This window comes from Lissotriton helveticus, chromosome 8, assembly GCF_964261635.1.
Source record: "Lissotriton helveticus chromosome 8, aLisHel1.1, whole genome shotgun sequence".
NCBI classification, from domain to species: domain Eukaryota; kingdom Metazoa; phylum Chordata; class Amphibia; order Caudata; family Salamandridae; genus Lissotriton; species Lissotriton helveticus.
In genome coordinates, this window is record NC_136069.1 from 1,053,356,054 (window position 1) to 1,053,382,728 (window position 26,675).

Below are 26,675 nucleotides of genomic sequence, written 5' to 3' on the forward strand. Positions count from 1 at the left end.
TGACATTCTAAGTGATGTCACCGCGAGCAGCTCCATCACATGCTGGGCGCCGGGGGTGCTTTGAAGAGGGAGATACCACAGTGGGGATCTTAAAGGTTTTATAATACAACTAATAAAAGGATCACTTAACCTGGAAGAGACAGCTGAAGAGCTAAACAAAGACATTCAGCGAATACACAGAGACCCGTTTCGCATGAATCCGGCAAGAACCAAACCAAGGAAAGTCCTAATCAACTTTCTGACTTATGCTCTCAAAGAAATTTTTTTAAATCTTGCTTTGAAAGCTGGCACAATAAAATGTCCTGATTTCTCCTTTGAAATACGCTCTGATCTTTCGAAAACTACAATGGGAGCTAGGGCAGCGCATGGACAAATTTAGATCATTTGGTGCCACGCTGCAGATGAGATTTCCTGCATTTCTCCGAATCATGTATAACAATAAGATGCATAACGTCCGTTCCATACATGATGCCGACGATCTATTAGAATCCATCAGAGATCACGCCCAAGCCCAAGCTCAGGCTCATAAAACAAACTAATTCAGGTTTCACTGAAGGTACACAGATCCTTTCGGAAAAAAAAGAATTTAAATAAATAAATAAAAAAAGAGGGGCAAAAAAAAAAAGGGGGAAATAAGCAATAAACAAAAACAAATATATAATAAATAAAAAACAAAGCAACAAAATTGTATTTTATGTATCTATTTAAAATACAGCACAATAGTGACACATACACATAGTTATAAACATAGAAGAGTGTATAAAAAAAAAAAATTTAGATAATTCCCAAATATCCCCTCCTGACACGATAGTCAATGGTGATCCTTCGTCTTTATTTGCTCAGTAACAGCTACTTCTTTTTACCCGAGGATAATGTAGCAGTAGGGGGTCAAAGGTTAGGCTGCTGGCGGGCATTCATCTGGCTAAACACCAAGCCAGAATAAATAAGGGGGGTTTCCTAGGGGGAGGGTGAGGGGGGGGCAAAACAGCAAAAAATCCTCATTTGTCAGTCCGATTTAGTGTTCCAGCCTTCTACTTTTCTCAGAATCAAATTTTCGACATGCTAAAATCAAAAAGTCATCAAATAAAAGGTAAAAGAATGAAGATGTTAGGGAATGAAGCCAAAACATGACACTCACAAATTATATGTCCTGGAACGTGAATGGTCTGCGCGTGAGAGGAAGACGAGATCGCATTCTACAATACCTGAGAGACTCACAGGCGCAGAGCATTGCGTTGCAGGAAACTCACCTTCTTAAAACAGAGGCTATCACTATACTAAAAAAACAAAGGTGGATAGATAAATTCTGCTCCACAGACCATAATGCGAATATAAGAGGGGTAATACTCATCTTTAAAAAATCTGTAAAAGCGCAAATACTGGAATGTAAAGAGGACAATACAGGGTGATGGTTAATAGTGAGAGTCTCTCTCGACGGTCAGATCAGGACATTGGTAGGCTACTATGGCCCGAATTCAGATGACCCATCATACCTGGACGCTGTAAGAAATCAATTGATATCAGTCCAGGAGCCAATAATCTGGATGGGAAACTTTAATATTGTTCTCGACCCCAGATTAGATAAATCAACAAAATCTAGAATTTATAGCTCCACTAAATCCAGAGAAACTCTCAAACCAATCATGAAACACCTGGGTTTGGCGGATCTCTGGAGAGAAAGAGTCGGCAACAAGCCAGGGGTGTCCTTTAGGAACAGTAGCTTTAAACATAAATCTAGAATCGACTACGCTGTTTTGAGTTACTGTCTAAAGGACACCCTGGTTACAATAGACTATTTACCATCACATTTATCAGACCACTCCGCGCTAAAATTTACTTTGAAATCTGATAATTTTGTTAAACATCCATCCTGGTCCTTTGACCGGACACTTCTGCTTGAAGAGGAAGAGGTCAAATTCCTCTCATACGAGTTCTTTAGCCTTTTTTGATATAAATACAAACTCTGCCGGCCCAACAGTTGTTTGGGAGACATTTAAGGCCTTCTTAAGAGGGCAGATCACTAACAGAGCCTCTTATAGGCGGAAATTATATATTGAAAAAGTAAATAGACTAGAACTAGATATGAAACTTCTAGAATTAAAGATCGACCCGTCTTTAGTAACATCAGAAGAACAAGAAAAATTGGCTGAGTTAAAATCCCAATTGGAAAACATTCTACAGGAGAGAATAAACAAAAGGTGGGAAGTGAGCAAATCTTCTCAATTTGAGTTCGGAGAAGCTGCAGGGAAAGTACTTGCATGGAAAATAAAATCTGACAAAGCCCTTAATTATATCAGGGAAATTAAGATAGAAGGAGAGTCAGAGACAAGATCTACCAATCTAGAAATAGGGAGAGCCTTCTTTGAATTCTTTGAGAATATTTATAAAGAAGATCTCCCCAATGATCAGCAAGCAAGGGACAGATGGCTGGATGTCATTACTCTTCCAACCCTATCAATAAGTCAGAGTAAATCCTTAGAGAATAAGATTACAGAGGACGAGGTAAAAAACAGCAATTCGCCAATCAAAAAAAGGAAAAGCGGCAGGTCCGGATGGTCTGCCGGGAGAAATGTATAGATCTCTCGAGAACATCATCGTCCCTGTGCTCATGGTATTGTTTAACGGTATCCTAATAGATGGAGATCCGCCGCCTAAATCCTGGGGGGAGGCCACAATTGTACTTATCCCGAAACCAGGAAGTAGAGTGCGGGTCATACAGACCAATATCACTACTCAACAATGACTACAAAATATTTACAACTATCATCTCCACAAGATTGGCTAATGTTATTGGCACTATTGTCCATTCAGATCAAAAAGGATTTATCAAGGGCCGACAACAAGTGGAGCTAACACATGAACTTGTAGGGGCTATAGACATTGTCACTGCCTTCCCTGTACCCTTGGCTACTTTGACTTTAGACGCAACTAAAGCGTTTGATAGAGTCAACTGGCTCTATCTAAACGATGTATTAAAAAAATTCAACTGTGGGGAAGGGTTTTGTAGAACTATTACACAACTATACAATGCACCCTCAGCCAGGTTGCTGGTTAATGGGGCCTTGACGGAACCCTTTAATATAACTAGAGGTACAAGGCAGGGCTGCCCACTTTCCCCTCTCCTATTTAACTTATACATCGAGCCGTTCGCTCAGCTGTTAAGGGAGGAGGCTAATATTCCATCTTTTAGCTTTGGAGAGTGGGAAAGGCGGGTAGAATTATATGCAGATGATATTCGGGTCTTTACATCTGACCCAGTTAACGCATTTCCAGTCGTTATTCAACGGGCTGAAGAATTTGGTCATATTTCGGGCTATGACATTAACTCTAGTAAAAGTGAGATAATGGCATGGAATTTCCCAAATATACAGCTTGGGGTAAACATATCAACATCAATGCAATATCTAGGAATTACAATAACCCAAGAAGTGGGCAGCATTGCACAAACTAATTTGGACAGAATACACACTGAGAGCAAAAGACTTTTAAAATCTTGGTCACATTTACCACTCTCTATAATGGGCAGAGTAAATCTAGTTAAAATGTGTATTCTCCCAAAATTCACCTTTATTTTTAATGCTATCCCAATTGCCTTTGATACAAAAATGATTGGAAAATGTCAAAGAGAAATCAATCCCTTCATATGGAACTATAAAACCACAAGAATAGCATGGAAAAAGTTAAGAAGAAGAAGAGAAAAGGGGGGCCTTGCACTGCCGGATTAATTGTATTACTCATGGGCCTTCCAGATGTCACACTCAAAAATGCTCCTAAAAATGCCATCTAAGCTTACTACTGAATCCATGTATAGGGCTATGCTAATGGGGGCAAATCTAGCGGTAGATGGTTTCATGTTTAAATTTGGAAGTCAAAAATTCTTTAAAAATATCAAACTTAAAATGGTACAATCATGGGCCAAAAACTGGACTAACATTAGAAAAAAACTTGGCTTGTCATACTATTCCAATTACTCCCCAATTTGGGACTCCCCCGGTTTACCACCATGCTTGAGAGATAGCCTCTCTACCATAATAGAACAAGCAGGTATTACAAGATGGAGCCAATTACTTAAAGAGGGACAACTAATAGCCTGGGAAGAGTTGTATGAACTAGTTGGCTCAGGGCTGTCCAGATTCAAATACATTCAATTAGACAGCTGGGCGAGATCTCAGAGTCGCATAGATGCTAATATTGGGAAAATAAGCATAATGGAACAAAAGGTGGTAGAACGATCAACAGGAGGGAAAGAAGTAGCTACATGGTACTGGCAGTTGTTGGAGGAAAATGATGGGGAGTTCCAACTGCCAGATGAGCTATGGGGAACAGCGATTGGTCTTCCATGTGAGGAGAGGTGGCGAAATTCTTTTGAACTACTATATAAAACCGTAAAGCCTTCATGGTTAAGACGAAATCACCTCTTTTCTGTACACCGTGCATACATAACACCATTGAAACTCTCTGAATTTCTACCAGATAAAAAGTGTAACAAATGCAACTTGGTAGGTGCCTGTGATGTACACATGTTCTTAGAATGTCCTCACATTGTACGTTTTTGGGAAGAAGTGAAGAATACTTTAAACTCTATCTTAAATACATCTTTGTCAATAACCCCCCCACTTGTCATCTTTGGGCTGGAAGATAACATCACAGGCAAGGCAAAATCCTTTCTTTTCTACGCAATCTTATTGGTGAGAAGACAAATCTGTATACACTGGGTAGAGAAAACACCCCCATTACACTCTCGGTGGCTTTCATCCTTATATGAAACATCCAAAGTTGACCTCAAAAGAACAGCTAGTAAGCGTAACTTGGCTTTCTGGGACTTCCTAATCAATTGGAGATGATTCCGGGGTTTTTTTTGTTGTTGTTTTTGTTTTGTTTTTTTTCCCCGGGTCCTATGATTATGCCATCAACACTCCTGGACCAGGGCCAGCTTAGCTACGATAAAGGTCCTGCAGGTTGAAATATACCTAGATGGAGTTAAAAGAAAGTACCCTTGTTTCTTCTGGGACATCTCTACCACCTAAATATCAAATCACGCCTTTAAGTCGTGCAAGGTGGTTGGTATCGCCCTTTTTTGAAGGGAAGGCAAATGAGGACAGAAAAAACGAAAAAAAAACCCTGCTGGTCTCCACCAAAGCCAATCTTGACATCCTGCATGGATTGCATTTGCCAAGGCTTGTTAGGTCTAATCCAGATACCAACACTGCAGTCAACTAGATTCTTTGTGGTACAGCTCGAATCCAGCTCCTGGTCATCGTCGACACCTCCTGGACCTTGTGGCTGAAGAGACAAACTTTACCTTTTCACTTGAAATCACCCAACATTGGCTGGCAGCTTCCCATCTCCATCCTGGTCACTGGCTAGTGACCCAGACGCTGTCCCTTCTGCTTTCAGGTTCTTCACATCTCCGATCCACCCTTGGATCCACCCGGAGACTTTCCCTCTGGTCGCCTGCAGCACTTCTTCGCAGCTCTCCATTGGAATCGACGACGAAACCCGACACGAAAAGACACCTATGCACCCGGCTTCCCTGGGTGAAGAAACATGAGTACTCCAGTGCTCCCATGGATATTGACTCTCCAAGTGTCCTAGTCTAAAAGGGTTCCATCGCAGTTCACCTCCTTGTACCCTTTTTCTTTAAAATTGTAACTTGCTCGTTCTCCATTGAAAGTCATTGGTGCACGCGTCTCCCTTGGGCCTCCTACATCTTAACCTTTGGTTGTTCCTAGAAGCCCCAGCGATTTCCCAGACCCTAGGCCTGCTTTCTATTACACACATGGTTCTTATACCACTATTTTAGTATATAGTTTGTGAGGCCCCTAGGGCATAACATAAACTGTGCAACTTATTGTATGCTAATTAAGTTCCCTGTGTTGTACTTTTATCTCTGACCTCATAAAGAGTGCAGAGGGGTTGTGTTTAGAATAAAAATACATATATATTTGATATATACCTTGTGTGGTGTGCTTTCATTTGGTACTCAACAACTTGCTTAACTCGTCTCCAAGTCTTAGCCTGAAGGCTGCTCTCCACAGCTACCACTAGGATAGCTTTCTATAAGGCTGACTTTATAGCCTACCATCAATAAGGGTCGTTTGGACTGGTGCAAGGTGCCCACTAGAATAGTGGACATTTTATACCAGGCCAACTTCTCACAAATGCTGTCTTTACTTTCTATCCACCAAAGTTTAAAGCAATACTAACACCAGAAAAACACTCTATCTCTGCGATTAGATGGAAACCGCCCGGTTTAAAAACATACCTAAAAGGTATCCTAATCTGGACTTTCACCTGCCAGTTGGAATCTCTTTGGGAGGGCAGTCAAGTAAATTACTGAAAAGAAAGGAGCAGTGATGTAAATGAATTGCCTATGCAGAGAGATGCTGCCTGCAAGCGTTTCAGATCATTACTCACCGGGATCTGGCAAAATATGCCCTTTCAACTTGTCAAATGACAGCTTACACTCGTGTCTCGTGCGCAACGTCATCTCACACATTGCCGTCACCCAGCACATACGGCCCAACATGCACGTCGCGCTCACGCCTTTTTAATACACGCATCCACAGCATGTCTCCGCGTAGACAATGGATAATTTACATCACTGCGCCTTTCTTTTCGGAAATATACTTGACTGGCCTCCCAAAGATACTCCATCCGACGGTGGAAGTCCAGATTAGGATACCTTTTAGGTACGTTTTTAAACTGGACGGATTCCATCTAATCGTATAGATAGAGTGTTTTTCTGGTGTTAGTAATGTTTTAAACTTTGGTGGATAGAAAATAAAGACAGCATTGACCGCATTTAATAATAGATACAACTTAAATTGTATGCGAGTGACTGTTCACAGCTTGTCACTCTTCCCCTGCCTCATAGATAGAGAGTTTTGCTTTTGTTTTTAATAGCTTTAACAGCATTTAATAACGGATAAATAGTACACGTGCAAGTGATTGGCCATAATATGACCACAGCATAGATAAAGAGTTTGCTGATGTCTGTAATAATTTAAACTTTGAAAGTTAAATAGCCTTTAATGCATATAATGGACCAATAATACATTCTACTTAATTGCATGTGAATGACTGTACATAGCTGGTCACTCTCCCTCCCCCCCATGTTATTATGTTGTTGATTATGTTGATGTTATTAATGCAAATATTGGGCATAATATGAACGCAGCATAGATAGAGAGTTTGCGGATGTCTGTAATGATTTAAACTTTGTCAGTTAGAAAGTTAAATAGCCTTGACTGCATATAATGGACAAATAATACGTTCAACCTAATTGTATGTGAGCGATTGTGCATAGCTTGTCACTCTCCCTCAGGCTCTACCGCTCATTGGAGAATTGAGAATTTTGAACTTAAAGTGATTACTTGAATGAGAAGTCCTTCACTGCCGTAGATATACTCATGCATCTACACTTCGGTAAGCTTAACTCTTGCCCCAGACCCCTCTATTGTTACGTTTGTCACACAACACACACCCAATCAAGTCTTTTAAATAATCCTTTAGGTTGCCTACCCCCTCTCCTGGCCTGAAGAAGACCTACCTTAGTTGGCGCACTTTACTTAATTGCGCTATGTACAGGGTCGAAACGTCAACGCAACACATATGATTGCACTACACCCATGATTACAGTCCAAATCATTTATGGATCTTGTAGCTTATGTGCCACACTTATAAGGACAAACAGAAATTATTTTCCCCTTTTGTATGTTTCACGCGTAATTGTCCTGTATATAGTGTACTGTTGATGTCACCAATCTCCACATGTCACGTTTGTCACCACAGTCACCTATTCCTTCTGCAATTGAATTTGTAAATTGCGACAGCTTTGAATAGTTGAGATTTTTTAATACAGCATTTATTTCAATACCTCGGTGTGTGTTATGTCATTTTCTTCCTTTAAATTGTTGGTGTTTACTACAAGTAAGCTTCTGCTGCTTGAGTACTTTAAAGTAATGTGTATACCCCAACAGAACCAATTGTTTTTGTTTTCAATTATGACCTAGGCAATAAAAAAAGTGTACTATTTTTGTACATCGAGGCACTGTGGACTTTTAGAGACATGCACTGGAGGTGCTCTCTGAGGGGTTTAGAACTGTGGGTGTTTGTGCTTACTGTAGGGCAATGTGAATGATAATATTAGTGGAATGCCTAAGAGAAATTCATAATGTTATTTCCTACAAAAAGATAAAAACATTGACACACCACTACTCTTCTACCCCCAGAGAGTGATTGTTCCATCCAAGCTGCATGTGAGATAACACCATTCCCAGCCTGCACAGTACTGCTTGTTACTGCCATCTAGTCTTTAAAGATATTTATCACACAAGCCGCACATACAACCACAAAACCAGCCGACAACACCACATGACCAGCACACACACACACACACACACAGAGCCAGAAAGAATTCCCACATACTGACCTGTCAGACTGGCCCATCTGGCACTGCCAGGTTGCCCTATAGCCTAGTACGACCTTGAGACTCGATCGCCAGAGCTACTACTAGAAACATGGATATGGATACTATAACTATTTTGGATCAGACCTATACAAACTAGAAACGCTATCTGTGGAAAGACACATATAAAACCCAGGATAGATATTCAATACACCCTCCCTTTCTAAAATTGACTTTATTACTAAGTTAAAAAATAAGAAAAGTATTTCTCTAGCACCTAACTCATGAAGTGTGTGACACAGAAGACAATGAGAAATAAAGACCTAAATGAATCTGAGTATTATGCAGTGCTTAATTTGAGCCAGTGGTTGCCGGTGGGTTCACCAGCACTTATTTTTGGGGGCTGGCACATACTTTTCTGAATCAGCACACAGATCGGGAAGAATGAGGATGAAAAGATGGCAAAACTGCCACAAAGTGAGAAAGCAGGGACTTGCAATAGTGAGATACAGGACCAGGGAGTGTCTGGTAGTGGTTTAAAGAGTCATGAGATGGGTTTCAGGCTACTAGTTGTGTTATTTGGCACACAAACATATACTTGCACTGGTGTCGGGCTTCTGAGCAACGCTTTGTGCCCTGGCACTCTTTCTTTTACAAATTAAGCACTCGTAATATGTACAGATACATTCCTATATAACAGAAGAAACAAAGAATATGTTGCAATGAAAGTGCATCAACTACAGAACTTTCTGACTAGAATATAAAATTGTGAAATAATTCTGCTCCAGAATGAGCCGCATTAAGCTGCATAGAGATGCCTTTTATTGACCCATAATTTATACAAACCAGATTCACAATTTTATCCTCAGTTACTGCATAATTCTAGTGGCGCTTCTCATAGGATTAATGCTTAGCATGGCCATGCAAGTCACCTTTGCGCCCCAGTCTTTAATCTTCATCAAGAACAATTTGAGAAAAATACAGATGAGCCTTTAGAATACTAAGCAAAGTATAAACGATCTTTGAAAATGTTAAAGAGTTGGTGTTCTCATTGTTCCACAAGGGACCTGAATGAATTACCGCTCAATTTAAGAACTGGATGAAAAAATGCTATTTTGCATTAAGATTTCCTTCAGTATCAACACCAGTATAAAAATGGTATTAAAGATAAAACTGTACACGAGCCAATAAGTCAAACATATTATGTTGAGTTATCTGCCTTTCCATCTCAGGACCTGTGGAGAAACTTACCAATCAAAATATTTCATTGAGTGCAACTGTGATGAATGAAAGCATTTAGGTCAGCAGAGAGAGTGAATTAAAGACTGGTAAAATTGCAATTAGAGGCGCATGGCTTTGGACTTAAGATGGCTGCCTGAGAAGTGAGCGACGCCACACGGACGACTTACCCAGGCTCTTCTTGTATCTTTGGAGCATTTTCCGAGGAAGCTTGGGGTTCTGTGCACAGATGGTACACCAGAGGATCCTGGAACTTGACTGGAGTCTGAACCGAAGCTTTTTCTACCTTCTGCTTTGCCAATACTGCCGTTGAGTCAATTGTGGCCTCCATTTTGAATTCTCTGCAGCCTCATCTGCACACACTAATATTGCATAATGTCAAAAGGAGAGTCCCCTTATAATAATCTGTGCCACTTTTTCTTCAGCATGTTATATTCTTATGAAACTTTGCCTATTCAATTTAAGAGAGCGATATATTTCTAAAGAATTTGTACTACCTTTTGGTAGCCTTGCCAGCATATGCTTGTGGTAACCTAAGTGGCTTTGGCTTGAGTGTCTTTGAAGTATATACATTTTCAACTCCGATGATGGCAAACAGAATATCTGTTTCTTAGCCATTATATTTTCATCACGGTTTGTGGTAACCTGAGTGGTTGTGGCTTGAGTGTCTTTGGAGTATCTAAATATTCATCCTCGACATTGGCAAGCAGAACACCTGCTTCCTAGCCATTATATTTTCATCACAGCTGGCGTTTTCACTCCAGCCACCATTTCGGGCTCTCATCAGCCACTCTTCATCTTCAGAATATTACGATGTACTATTAGGTGACCTCCCTTTTCATGTTTATTGAAATTCTTTTTCTTCAACATGCTGCATTCTCTTGGAGCTCTGCTTTCACATTTTCTTTAAGAGCTCAATAATACTATGACTCTAAAGGATCAGCATTAATTTTTGGTTGTAATGCCAGGTTGTTTTGGACTATGCTGATTGTTTTTGGCACCTGACTATTATTGAAATGTAAAATAGTGCAATTCAGTCGATAATGTACAGAATACCTCTTTTCTTGGCCTTATCGTGGGTCATTTTGAGCTGCAACTCTTCACAATTGTGTTAACCTGGCTATTTGTTATTGTTTTGCATGGGTAGATTTAAAAAAAAATGCACTTTGTGTTTACACCTAAACCACAATCTAACCCTGCTTCAAGTATATGCTCATCTTCTAAAAAATTTCTGATGGATAAACTGACATCTTCTGGTAACATGGCTAACTTGGGTACTCCTTGTGCTTCATCATATCAATACCCTCAAGTGAAACTCTCATCCTCTTCAACCAACAAGCTGTTAAAGCACAATCCTCATTCACCAGAAAAGTCTCCATCTCCCATTTCCCTAAAGATGCTGTCAGAAGAAATTAGAGTTCTGCGCCCTTTTGTTGAGGAGACCAACAGACACATTTAACATCTTGATGATAGACGTACTTTAATGGAAACTTGTATATTCGGTGGTGTAGCAGATTGTTGACTTACATGATGAAACAAATAAAATGAAGATTTTAGAAAAAAAAGTTCTCCAGTTAAAGAAGCATACAGAAGATTTGGTAAACAGGAATAGGCAGAATAATCTTTGCATTTATGGCCTCCCTGAAAGACTAGAAGGCAGTAACCCAGTTTCCTATTTAACCTCATTTCTCCCAACGGTGTTGGACTTACCTTCTTCCAACTCGCTTAACACACAAAGAGCTCACAGGCTGGTCTCTTACCTCTCTTCCTCTGAATCTTCATCTAAAACAAGAGGAGTTACAATCATATTCCTAGAATTCACTGACTTATTGCAGGTTCTTACTCCAGTCAAGTCTAAACAACAGATTACTTTGCCGGGGATGAAAATCTTCATGTAGCGAGATGTTTCCAACGTCACTGACACCAGATGGAAAGGATTCCTCAATATTCGTTCTGCATTGGGAACTTTTTTTTTTTTTGCAGAGTTTTATATAGCGCGAACTAGACCCGAACCGAATCGGGTATCAGAGCTTTTTACATAGCACCAGTTACGGTACATGAGGACACACAAACTTTGGGTTCCCGATATGGTCTTTTATATCCCTGCACTTTCAACATTACTTTTTAGAACAATACCATCTCATTTTATGATCCAGCTCAAATTATAACATTTATAAACACTCATACATCTGAAACCATGGACACAACTGGTCCTTCTACACACTGATTATTTTCTCTGACATTGTTCTCCTATGTTTTGTGTTTTTGAACTGTTATTATAATTGATATGTATCTTAATATGTTCTTCTAGGTGTTTTGACTTCTTTTTCCTTTTTTATCTTTACAGGTTTGTAAAATATGTTTGCAGTATATGGTTTTCCTCCTTCCTATATATCATACTCCTATTGTCCCTTGTGTTACTCATTCTGGTATGTGTTTTAGTCATAACATTTTGACATATACTGTCACTTTTTGTTGTTCTTCGTTTTCTCCCTTCATTTTCCTCCTTCATCCTTCCTACTCCATCTCTTCCCTTTACGCTTTTTACTACTCTGTTTCTTCTTTAATTGTTTTCTCTCCCTATATATAGTTTCTCAGTTTTATTGTAATGTCCTTCTATGCTGCATTGTCTTCATGAATTGTATCCCTTGCGTTTGTCACAAACTTAAGAGTAGTCTCATGGAATATTACAAGTTTTATTATTCCAATCAAATGACAGAGGGTTTTATCCCATTTAGGCAAATCTAATCCTGATTTAGTTCTTCTCCAAGAGACTTACCTTACTGAATCTGAAGCCTTTCAACTTAAATGGAGTTGGGTGGGTTCTGTATTCGTCTCCCCAAGAAGAATGGAGTTATTGTTTTACAAATGGGGGTGGGGTCGCACACTACTTACACACCGGCGGTGTCGCCCCATAGGACTCTGGTCAATGTAGTAAAGTGTTCGCGATGCATCATCTTTCGATCTTCTGCTATCTTTGCTGTCTTTACCATCCCTGGACACGTGTTTCGGGGTATCACCCCTCGTCAGCAGGGATAGGCCGTGTACTGGGGTTGCCGATGGCTGCCAATATCTGCCAGGTATAGTACCACTCACGCGCGTAGGTGCGGGATCCCAGGCTCGTCAGCCCACTGCTCACAGGAGCTTTAAAGTTACAAATGGGGGTGGGGTCGCACACTACTCACACACCGGCGGTGTCGCCCCTAAGGACTCTGGTCAATGTAGTAAAGTGTTCGCGATGCATCATCTTTCGATCTTCTGCTATCTTCGCTGTCTTCGCCATCCCTGGACACGTGTTTCGGAGTATCACCCCTCGTCAGCAGGGATAGGCCGTGTACTGGGGTTGCCGATGGCTGCCAATATCTGCCAGGTATAGTACCACTCAGGCGCGTAGGTGCCGGATCCCAGGCTCGTCAGCCCAATGCTCACGGGAGCTTTAAAGTTACAAATGGGGGTGGGGTCGCACACTACTCACACACCCGCGGTGTCGCCCCTAAGGACTCTGGTCAATGTAGTAAAGTGTTCGCGATGCATCATCTTTCGATCTTCTGCTATCTGCGCTGTCTTCGCCATCCCTGGACACGTGTTTCGGGGTATCACCCCTCGTCAGCAGGGATAGGCCGTGTACTGGGGTTGCCGATGGCTGCCAATATCTGCCAGGTATAGTACCACTCAGGCGCGTAGGTGCGGGATCCCAGGCTCGTCAGCCCACTGCTCACGGGAGCTTTAAAGTTACAAATGGGGGTGGGGTCGCACACTACTCACACACCGGCGGTGTCGCCCCTAAGGACTCTGGTCAATGTAGTAAAGTGTTCGCGATGCATCATCTTTCGATCTTCTGCTATCTTCGCTGTCTTCGCCATCCCTGGACACATGTTTCGGGGTATCACCCCTAGTCAGCAGGGATAGGCCGTGTACTGGGGTTGCTGATGGCTGCCAATATCTGCCAGGTATAGTACCACTCAGGCACGTAGGTGCGGGATCCCAGGCTCGTCAGCCCACTGCTCACAGGAGCTTTAAAGTTACAAATGGGGGTGGGATTGCACACTACTAGTTATTGTTTTATGTAAGAATTCTCCAAATATTATTGTGCTTTCACAAGAAAAAGATAATATCGGGTAGACAGGTCATTGTTAATTTTCTCATAAATAATATTCCTCTAACTATTATGAGCATGTATGCTCCCACACAACCTGATCATAACTTATGGCCTTCAATAGCAAGAAAGTGAATACAATATCATGATCCATACTTCATTCTGGGAGGTGATTGTAACCAAGTTATGGATCCATTCTTAGATAGGCAATCTGTGGTGCACTTCATGCCTCATAAAATGCACAAACAACTTCACTCCACTATCTCAAAAGGTGCTTTGGTTGATTCTAACAGATTATCTAATCCTACTTCCCAAGAGTACACACTCTATTCATCATCACATGACACACTCTCAAGCTAGTTACAAAAAACAGTGGACCCTCGTAGTTTGGGTGATCAGGGTAAGAATAGACACATACTGGAATAGTATTTATGTCCTTTGTCCAGCCGGACAGGAATTTATTTGGCGATGCACACAATCAGAAAGTAATGTCAAGGGGGCACAGCCCGTGACCCACAGTGAACAAGACAAAACAACAAGTATAGGCAAGAACGAGCAAATCGGTCTGTATACTTATAATCAGTGAACAGACTTGATTGTAGTTTGAGTGACCATTGTACATAGTATTCACAGGCATATTCAGTACATATGATCCTGTTGTGTCGACGACGTTTCGATGCCGACGGATCCCCGCCAGAGATGCCGCGTCCTGCGATTCTGCAACTGGCACAACTCGGGCCGTGATATGTACGGTCTAATTGACTCAAAAGCGGGATAATCTGAAATACACGCTATCATTGGTCCAAATCAATCCACTTCTCTCGACCTGTACTACCTCCCCGCCTAAGGATCTGTCTTGCATGAAAGGCAATTGTTTATAATTCCAAGACAATCATGATTTATATATTTGTCCTGAAGATGATGCCATTTATCTTGTTTTTCGGCATCGAAACGTCGTTGACACAATAGGATCATATGTACTGAATATGCTTGTGAATACTATGTACAATGGTCACTCAAATTACAATCAAGTCTGTTCACTGATTATAAGTATACAGACCGATTTGCTCGTTCTTGCCTATACTTGTTGTTTTGTCTTGTTCACTGTGGGTCACGGGCTGTGCCCCCTTGACATTACTTTCTGATTGTGTGCATCGCCAAATAAATTCCTGTCCGGCTGGACAAAGGACATAAATACTATTCCAGTTTGTGACTATTCTTACCCTGATCACCCAAACTACTAGGGTCCACTGTTTTTTGTAATAAGCTAAACGCCCAAGGTCCCTACTGTATTACCTTTGGGTTCCCTTGTTTCCTATAACTCTACACTCTCAAGCTAGATCACTTATTTGTCTCCAAATCCCTATCACAGCTTATCATACAGTCCCACTTAAGTCCCATTGTACTCTTTGATCATGCCATGGTAATTACAGACTTGGATTTGGTTCTTCCCCATTCTAACTAGCATAGATGGAGAGTTGATAACACTCTATTGCAAGATGCACAGTTCTATACTTCCTTTATATCCTTTGTTTCTGAATTTCATTTATTTAATGATACCTCTACTATAGTTACTCTCTTATTATGGGATATATTTAAAGCAGCTGCCCATGATTTAATCTAGGTTACATATCTAAGAAAAAGAAGAGTAGCATTAAAGATGATGGTTCACTACTCTCCTCTATCAAATCTGTAGACCAACAAAATTTTCTTCTAAATCAACTTCTGATTGTCAGCAATTACTTAAGGCTAGATTGCATTTTAATACTATATTTACTAACAAAACAATTCCAGGTTACTTAGAAATAAAGTGCATTGTTATGGGGGAAAACAATGTTGGTAAATTACTAGCTAACTATTGAAAGTAAGAAAAGAAGAACGCATGATGGACTCATTATAATCTCCACAAGGGCCCCCGATTACAAATCATCAAGACATCCAGAAAGAGTTTGTTATGTTCTACAAATCTTTTTACACATCTGAAACTCCAGTTTACCCTCTCCACATAGAGGAGTATTTACGCCATAACCGTCACACTATTCTCCTCTAATTTAGTCTATGAATCTTTAGAAGTCAATGTTACATCTGATGAAATCTCTGGGCATTAAACGTGTTTAAATTTGGGAAAACACCAAGGCCAAAAGACTTTACAGTAGAATTATATCTTTAATTTTCTGTTATTCTTCTTCCATTATTTATATCGCCTATTGCATCATTTTATCAAATTTAACTAAACTTCTTGGCTGTTTCAGGAAGCCATAGTATGTCTTCTTCACAAAGACAGAAAAGACCCCACCAGTTGTAAAAATATATACCAATTTCACTGGTAAATTTGGATTATAGATGTATGCCTAACTCGTGGCACTTCTTTTGGGTTCCTTTCTTCCACATCCTATCAGGAAAGAACAGTCAGGGCTCAACAAGGGCATATTAGGGTTGGATAACACCTGATTTTTTCTAAATATTCTCAGTAAATCTTCTCTTCTTAAATCTCCCCTTGCAGCCATAACAATTGATGGAGAAAATGCATTTGATAGAATAAATTGTGATGTTATGCTCCATTTGTTAACCTTGCATCGATTTGGCCCTAAATTTAGAGCTCTTATCTCACTTTTATACCAGTCTCCTCATGCGACAGTATTGGTTAATGGTAAAGTTTCCTCCTATTTTCCTCTTCAATAGGGGCTAAGGCAAGGTTGCCCATTTTCTCCTTTATTTTTTGTCCTAGGATTAGAGCCTTTTCTCTCCTGTATTCATCTTAATCCATCTATTTCTGGATTTTCTAATGGTGATTGTCAACTAAAACTTGTAGCTTATGCAGATGATATTCTCTTGTTTATTGTCTCCCTAGTAACTTCTCTACCAGCTCTGCTTAAAAAAATAGGCCTTTTTTCGACTGTTTCAGGACATAAGATCCATAAAGAAAAAACAGAAATTCTCCCACTTAACAAACATACATTAAGTCAGCCCTTTAGGATTATGGGATTTCAATTGGGCTACGTCATCAAAAATAAAATACTTGGGTGTTTTCTTAACAAATTTGATCACAGACTCCATTAAAATAAATTTCAAGGAACTCTTTGCTAAAATTGAGAATGTTCTTTCTGCTTGGAATCCCTTTTTTTCATAGTGGGCAACTTAGATTCTATTAATATGATATTATCTCCTCTCTTACTCTATCTCTTCTTCATGCTCTCAGTCTATCTCCCAAATTTATTTTTCAAAAAAATCAGTTCCACGCTTACTTATTTCCTATGGAATAATAATAAATTAAGAATTTCTTTAGCTTTCTTACAAAAGTCAAAACTAACTGGAGGAGTAACTTTCGAAGTTTTCTATAGTTATCATAAAGTTATTGGTTTACATCAAACTGCCTTTTGGACTATGGACTCAGCCTCACCCAGCTCTCCGTTATGGCTGGATGTTAAAAAAAAAGCTTTTCCTCATCTCTTATCTTTAAAGGAAACATTATTGTTCCCCTCTAAAGCTTCATTTCTTAATGCTCCCATTTTTCACCACACCATTTATTTGGTCAAATCTACATTCCTTTCAATTATTTCAACCCCTTTTCCTTTCCCTTAGTTTGCCAATATGGTATAACAAACTCATTGAAATTAATAATGGACCTTTCTTCTGGTGTGCCTGGAAGGATAAGTGCCTCATGTGGATTAATCCATTATTTTATAATGATGCTCCTATTTCCAAATTGAGATACGTCTTCCATTGTTCCTAATCTTTTTACAGTCAATTTTTGATGCTTATAATTGCAGTTTTAGAAATTTACTTTACTTTACAGCATGTTCCCCTTCGTGTCCCCCCTCCACCTGATTCAACCAATTTCATTAAAACATGCCATGCGCTTCTTCTACTTATAAACATATTTCCTTTCCAGATCCTTCTGGAAACAAATTCAAGACTGAACCTTTATGGTAAAAAGACCTAGGTGTGAGTTGGGATATTTCCTTTTGGAATCAGGTTTGGTCACATATTTATAAAACTTCTAGGTCGGCTGGTATTACTAAATCCTTGTTTTTCCTTTACCAAACATTATATCGTACCCCTGTACAATGCTCCAGATTGTCAACAGATGCCTCCTCTAAATGCTCGTCTTTTATCTTCCCGTGAGTGACCTCATGCACATTCTGTTTGGGTGTCGTAATACACTTTCTTTCTGGCATAGGGTTTGGTCCCAGATCAAAAAGATTGTTAACTTAAACACTCTTTCAACACTCTTCATTTATTTGTAGGTACATTAACCAATCACATTATCCTGTCCTTTTATATATACATAAATTACTATACATTTTATTATCAATTGCATTTCAGGAAATTACTTTTAATTGGAAATCATCAGCTAACTTATCATACAAGGTTTGGTCGGAATGCGCTTGTTCTCATCATAAATTAGATACTCTGTATGCTAGTCATTGCTCATCTTCTTCTAATGTTCAGCTGTTATGGTTACCTTTAACCAAGTTTCTGAATTGGACTAGTAATGATGTTTCAAATACTAATGCTACACTGTCTGAAAATGTCCAACCTCCATGAATATTTTAGCTCTCAGTTTCTATTAACGTTATTGCATTTATTACTACATTTTAGTTTACATAGTTATGGTTTTTAATAGTATTTTAGTGGGTGATGACATTATTCTCTTCTTTTCTTACATTCTTAATTTACACACATGTTGCTTTTCTGTTTTATTTGACCTTTCTCCCTCTATTCCTCCCCCTTATAAAATGTAAAGACTTTTATTGAGACATTTGAAAGTTCTTGTACAGTATATTTACAGATTTTCTACTTTTTTAATGACAATTATGGTAATTCCTTTTCTGTACTTTGTTGTATTAAATAAAGTCTCTTAAACACAAAAGAGATTGCTATTAGATCAAATTAACTATCAGTCAATGAAATAAAGTGTCATAGTGTGTGGACTGTGGTGCGATTGTGGAATTGTTGTGAAGATACACACTGTTATGATGGGCTCCTTCTGGCAAAGTGCCCATAGCAGACTCTCAATCTATTTGACAATGCAAGTTACTTGGGCAGGTTGCCTAAGTATCCCCACCAGGTTTGTGTTCTGACCGGAGTTCCACAGGTAACCCGGAGCGTAACTGCTAAAATAAAAAAGTGCCAGGGTCCAAAGTTTGTTTTAGGAGCCCACTGCTAGTGTTGAAGAATGTTTGGGCTTACAAATTCATTGAAAGGCTGCATTTCCTAGATTCCACCTCATGCCTCTTTCATCCACCACCACACACTTCCTGTCTTACACTTGCAGTTTCTATTTTATCCATGCTTTCTCCCTTTGACACTGTTTTCTATCTTTCTCATCTTCCTTTTCCCCACCTTAGCGTTCTGTGTCTTGCTCTGGGTCAAAGTCTTATGAACAAAATCAGTATGGGTGACCAATACTGTAACCACCAATTTAACACTGAGCACAATATAAATGATATCGGGATTTCCTGGTGCACAGGCTCCTCTGGAATTACTTCTCGATGGGGTCTTGCCTTTCCAAAGGGGGTACAATTTGTAGCTAGAGGTGCAAAATGCAAAACGTCCAATGGATGTTACGCATTCTCTGCACTTTCAATAGCTGCATCACTCCAGCTGACGTTCACTAATGGAAGACCACCCACCATTTACAGGCTCTGTCACTTGCATAGCGCTAGCACCTTGCAAATGAGATAACAGTTCTCAAGGACTTTAGTGTGCTAAAACAGAGCCAGCAGATTCCATGTTAAAGCAGAAGCCACAAAACCTTTCCAGTAATGCCAAATAGTGTGGACAAGGATAACAAGCATTGGCCATGCAAATTGGTTTCGCCATATTGTAGTGTTTTTACAAATACAAGTACAATGAATATTTTGAATGGTATAATTTCTGTAATAAATGACAGATATCAATATTGTATAAAACCAAAAAATGTATTTTAACAGCAATTTTTTTTGGTAAAGTATGGGACGCACTAACTCGTGTGCAAACATAAACCTTCCATAAACCTCCTGTGATTCTGGGCAAATCACTTAATCTCCCCGTGCCTAAAATGAAAGTGTGTCCTCATGTAACGTAACTGGAAAATATGTAAAGCACTCTGATACCTGATTCGGTTTGGGTCTAGTTCGCGCTACATAAAACTCTGCAAAAAAAAAAAAAACCTTCCTAGTTAGCACTATGGTGGGCAATTATGATATTTTCATAAAAATAAAATAGAGCAAGTAGCCATGCGGTGCTGTGTTCAGATTTACTGTGAATGAAATGATATTGGTCCAAGTGCATATGAAGTAGACTAAGTGATTTAGAAAGGATGATGAGACAGAGCAGCCCTGCCTGCGCATATAAACTTTTTTATAACCATGAACAGATGGCCTCTAAGGAATGACGGTACTGCCTTGTTCCGCAGTTTTCTCACTCCCACCTGTACAAATGCCAAGAGTAGAAAGAGCCTGCCTAGTAAACAAGGGAAGGGCGGTGCATTCTGGTAGGAACAGGCTTGTGCTTTGGGGAATCGTGTTGTTGTATGTATAGTATGCAGGTATCCACCGCTGGGTTTTCCACAGAGCAGTTAGGTGATAATTACTGCGCTTTCATCTGCACAAAGATATTCCGGTTTTATAAAGCTAGAAAGTGGCCAGAAGGGAGGGCTTTTACTTTGTGAAGAATGACGCTCACTCTCAGACCTGCACAAATGGGCGCCTGTTTTGAGAAAGTGCCCCTGTACTGTGCTAATGATATCAAGCGCTATGCACATGACAACCTAGCATTCTTCGAGCGGATTTACTGGGAAAGGTCAGTGCCCAATACATTGATGCTTTACGTGGGGGGGGGGGGGGGGGTGGACACGGGGACTCTGTGAGGTCTGTACTCTTCTATTACTTCCAGGAGGCAGGCACAAGATTGTTAACTCAGTGCTGCTACTCGAGGCGTGCCCCTCTCTAAGCTAAGAGCGACGGGCTGTCTGTCCGTCTCTCTCTCCTGCTTCCTCCTGGGGTCCTCGGCGCTCTCTTTTAGTACGGTGGTACCTGCTGCTGTCAGTCTCCGCTCTGCCTTCCGTCCCTGCAGCGCTGCACACAAGTGGTCGTGGGGAGCCATCTCGAGGTTTTCTGGGCCATGGGGGTATTTTTGTTATGTAAACTAAAGAGGTCATTGGGGCGTAGTTTAGGGCGCTTACCTAAATACAAGAAACAATAGTTCTAGACCCTGAATAATTAGCAGAAGTAATCAGTACATAGTAAATAGTTAGACAAAAAGATTTCGGAGCATGCTACATCAAGTCAGCTCATAGTATTCAATGCTTAATAAACAAAAAGAAGAAAAATTAAAGAATGCAACAGACCAAAGACTAGCAAGCAATGTTAATTCATTGCATCTAGGATAATTGCTTATAATTCACAATGGAAATTAATTAAAAAGTGAACAATTGCCCCAAGAAGGGAACGTGCGGAAGGGAATGGTAGTGATAAAAAGTGTAAAAGTGTGACTTAAGAAAAGGAAAGAATTTTAAAGTAGTGACATGGAAGACATTTTTACAGTATTATACAAATGACGGATCGGTTCAAACATTCACCGTCCTATATAACCTGGCCGCAATAATAATTGTAAACACGTTAATGCAATTAGTTTTAACAATATGGATATCTATTCCAACTTCTAGGCACGTCTAGTATGGGAGATCTGGGTCCAGGTAAATTCAAGGGGAGTACGTCGATGTTTCGACTCGTCTTATGGCCTAATGGGTAGTTTGAACCTTAGCCGTGCAAGTCTTCATCAGGACATGGGGACAATCCCACAAGGAAATAAAAGGATCCCCCGTAGTTAGAGCAGATATCAGTTAAAGTTGATATCAGAAGTGCCGATTGTGAGCCCACACGGAGAGCGAGCTGACAGAGGAGCAATCGCCGCATTAATTGAGGTCCTGCAGGCTTCAGAACATTACCGTATTTTGAATTATGCTTGGGATGTTCTTCTGATAAGACACGCCGACTGCCTAGCAGCAGCTTAAATCATTGAAGGCCCTTCGCTCCGTGTCTCTGGCAGCCGTATTGATTGAATGGTCTGCTTATATGCGGACTTTGTTCCGTGAATTTTTCATGTGCTCATTAAGAGCCCCTTCAAGATACTTTGAAAGAGCAGAAGCAGTATCTGTAATGATTTCCAGGCAGGTTCCGCAGGAGCGTCAGAAATCCGAAGAATATTCCACAGCCTTCCCCTACGGCCTTCCGACTCTATCAAACACTAGAGTATCGAGAGGATCGCCAGGGGAAAACAGGGAGACAAAACAAGGAAAGGTTGGGGGAGAAATAAAGAGCTTGACTGTAGTCTTCGGAGTGGAAGCGTAGCAACTTAGAATGAACTCCTGGCAACTGCTGGGCTGTAAAGAAATATACGATCTATCTAAATCAAGATACAATACACATATACACCTTGTCTATATTATGTATATAACCACTACATACCACATTTGTTTTGTCTATGTCGTAGAACGAATATGTGGGATAATTGTAGGAGTTCGTCTTGAGCTGTTACAAGTGTGACAAACAAGGAATAGTAACCACTCTCTTATAACCATGCACATATGAGGGTCAATGTTCTAACGTATAAGACTCTCACTTTGTATACTGTAGAAGACTTCTGGAAACCTCCACTATTCTGGCGAATATGACAATGAACTGCTGCCAACACTACTGCATTGCAAAAAACTCTACAAATACATAACATACATTAGGTTTCTATTGGTGTTATAACAGTAGCCAACATATGTATGCAGCGCACAGCGCTGTTACCGTGATTCTAAGTCGTGAAGGTTGAGTTCTGCTCCCCACTCGGGTCCACGCAAGAATCCCCGAACACATATGAGGCTGGCCAAGGAATGAGTAGAAATTATGATGTGGCCAACAAGAAAACAGCCAAGAAACAAATGAAGGGAGAAAATTAAGTGCTCAGCCGGATGGCGGAGAACAAGCCCGGCCGCCGGGCGGAGCACCAGTGTGAAGAAAATGCAACTGAACGGAAGGAACCTAACTAACTAAGCGGCCAACGTGCTGCCCAGCCGGACAGCGGAGACCGAGCCCGGCCGCCGGGCGAAGCAACACAAGTGAGGAGGAAAGCCTGAAGAAACGCCCAGCCTGACGGCGGAGACCAAGCCCGGTCGCCGGGATGAGCCACAGGAATGAAAGGGAACTGGAGCTGATCCCAGCCGGATGGCGGGGAAGAACCCGGCCGCCGGGCGGGGCTCCAGGTAAAGGGTGGACCACGTTACGGAACAAACAGTAACGGATCACGTTACGGAACAAACAGTAACGGATCAGAAGCGGACGTCAGGACTAAAGACGCCAGCTACTCACAAGAACAATGTGGGGAGAAGGGCAGCCGAAGCTCGCACACAAGCGCGAAGGTCGGAGAAACTCCCGCACAAACAATGAGAGCCGGAGGAACTGAACAGGAAGTCAGGCAATCAAGAACAGGACGGAACACCAGAGCAACGGAGCTAGACGCAAGAATGTAAAGCGTCTCTCCCAGAGCTTTAGTGATTTAAATAGCGGGCTCAATTAAAGGGACAGTGTGTAGGGATACTCGGGGAATGACAGTATCTTTCGTGGAAGGCAGCAGGATCCATGAAGTTGTTCTTCGAGCTCCAAAATAAATTGTGGACCTCGCCTTTGACTTTGGAAGGTGTTGTCTTGCACCTATTCATCCGGGAGAGATTTTTTCCACCTTCTGATATCAACTTTAACTGATATCTTCTCTAACTACGGGGATCCTTTTATTTCCTTGTGAGATTGCACCCCATGTCCTGATGAAGACTCCCACGGCTAAGGTTCAAACTACCCATTAGGCCATAAGACGAGTCGAAACGTCGACGTACTCCCCTTGAATTTACCTGGACCGAGATCTCCCATACTAGACGTGCCTAGAAGTTGGAATATATATCCATATTGTTCAAACTAATTGCATTAACGTGTTTACAATTATTAATGCGGCCAGGTTTTATAGGACGGTGTAAAAATGTCTTCCATATCACTACTTTAAAATTCTTTCCTTTTCTTAAGTCACACTTTTACACTTCTTATCACTACCATTCCCTTCCGCCCATTCCCTTCTTGGGGCAATTGTTCACTTTTTAATGAATTTCCATTGTGAATTATAAGCAATTATCCTAGATGCAATGAATTAAAATTGCTTGCTAGTCTTTGGTCTGTGGCATTCTTTATTTTTTCTTCTTTTTGTTTATTAAGTATTGAATACTATGAGCTGACTTGATATAGCATGCTCCGAAATCTTTTTGTCTAACTATTTACTATGTACTGATTACTTCTGCTAATTATTCAAGGTCTAGGACCATTGTTTATTCATATCGAATTACGCCCAGGTCCAAGGCCAATTGGGTTACCCCATTATGATAATGGTTACCTAAATACAAGAGGATTTGAGGCCACATGGGGTGGGGGGGTGTAGTTTCCTGTTTCGTGTCTGTTCGGTGCATGCTCAAACAGAGACTCCGTGCTTACAATTATTTTTGGACCCGGGTACAAAGTTGAACTAATACCCCTGTCTCAGTCAGCAGGCAGGCACTAATTGAACTGCCTATTGTCAGCACTGATATGGCGCAGGTTTTCAGCACTAGCCTGGCAGATTACTGGAGGGTCTCTCGTGCCAGTTTTCTGATTATACAGCAGCCTTTATTCCGAGCCGGCAGATAAAAAGACACCCCATTTTAACTGTTAAGCGAGCAGTGAGGCAGAGCAAGCACAAAGGTTCCCATTGTCATACAAAATGGGGGCGTCAACTTATTGACTTTCTTACTGAAACCTTTATATTCAGATCCCTGAATCACTTATTGTGGCATAATGTTTTAACATGGAAGACAGATGGAATACCGATGAAGTACGTCGTCGAAGTGAAATTCCACAATGCGCTCGGCGGGTCCGAAAAGCAAACATTTGACAAGTGGCGTTAACCTTTTAATCCTAAAATCGAGATAGGGAAAGGCACTGCGAGGATGCAGTGCGCGGCTGGGGCTGGGATTCCTTTCCCTTGAAACAGCTCTAAAAATAGCCCCCTCAGTCGCAATTAATGACTTCTCTGTACTGGGGTGAATGTATGACATTGTTCTGCATTCTGTCCATCAACTGTTGTTTTTGCATTTGTCACCCCGAGTGGGCGGGTATGCGCAGACGTGAGTCCCGTGCTCTCGGTGCCACTGTAATCAAGGTATCCTGGCTGATGAGGGCTCAAAGCCCGAAACCGGTCCTAGGATGCTTGTTTTCAGTCCACGGAGGACCTGGCTTGGCAGTTCGGGCTGGACTGTTCCCATGAGGCACAGGGTCAAGACTGATTTGCATATGGCTGGGTTCAAACTGGAATGGCATGGTGGGCAAGAAAACAATGGATTTAGGCCCACATCTCTGAACTGGGGTGAATGTATGACATTGTTCTGCATTCTGTCCATCAACTGTTGTTTTTGCATTTGTCACCCCGGGTGGGACGGGGATGCTCAGACGTGAGTCCTGTGCTCTCCATGCCACTGGAACCAAGCTATCCTGGCTGATGAGGGCTGAAAGCCCAAAACCGGTCCTAGGAGGCTTTTTTCCAGTCCAGGGAGGACCTGGCATGGCAGGTTCAGGCTGGACTATTCCCATGGGGCACAACGTCAAGACTGATTTGCATATGGCTGGGTTCGAACTGGAATGGCATGGTGAGCAAAATAACAATGGATTTAGGCCCAGATCTAAGTACCGGGGTGAATGTCTGACATTGTTCTGCATTCTGTCCATCAAGTGTTGTTTTTCCATTTGTCACCCCGAGTGGGACGGGTATGCTCAGACGTGAGTCCCGTGCTCTCCATGCCACTTGAATCAAGCTATCCTGGCTGATGAGGGCTGAAAGCCGGAAACCGGTCCTAGGAAGCTTGTTTCCAGTCCAGGGAGGACCTGGCTTGGCAATTCCGGCGGGACTGTTCCCATGGGGCACAGGGTCAAGACTGATTTGCATATGGCTAGGTTCAAACTGGAATGGCATGGTGAGAAGAAAACAATGGATTTAGGCCCAGATCTCTGTACTCGGGTGAATGTTTGACATTGTTCTGCATTCTGTCCATCAACTGTTGTTTTTCCATTTGTCACCCCGAGTGGGACGGGTATGATCAGACGTGAGTCCTGTGCTCTCCATGCCACTGGAATCAAGCTATCCTGGCTGGTGAGGGCTGAAAGCCAGAAACCGGTCCTAGGATGCTTGTTTCCAGTCCAGGGAGGACCTGGCTTGGGAGTTCGGGCTGAACTGTTCCCATGGTGCACAGGGTCAAGACTGATTTGCATATTGCTGGGTTCAAACTGGAATGACATGGTGAGCAAAAAAACGATGGGTTTAGGCCCAGATCTCTGTTCAGGGGTAAATGTATGACATTGTTCTGCATTCTGTCCATCAACTGTTGTTTTTGCATTTGTCACCAGAGTGGGACAGGTATGCTCAAACGTGAGTCCTGTGCTCTCCATGCCACTGGAATCAAGCTATACTAGCTATGAGGGCTGGAAGCCCGAAACCCGTCCTAGGATACTTGTTTCCAGTACAGGGAGAACCTGGCTTGGCCGTTTGGGCTGGACTGTTCCCATGGGGCACAGCGTCAAAACTGAGTTGCATATGGCTGGGTTCAAACTGGAATGGCATGGTGATCAAAAAAACGATGGATTTAGGCCCAGATCTCTTTATTGGGGTGATTGTATGACATTGGTATGCATTCTGTCCATCAACTGTTGTTTTTGCATTCGTCACCCCGAGTGGGACGGGTATGCTCAGACGTGAGAGCCGTGCTCTCCGTGCCACTGGAATCAAGCTATCCTGGCTGATGAGAGCTGAAAGCCTGAAACCGGTCCTAGGATGCTTGTTTCCAGTCCAGGGAGGACCTGACTTTGCAGTTCGGGCTGGACTGTTCCCATG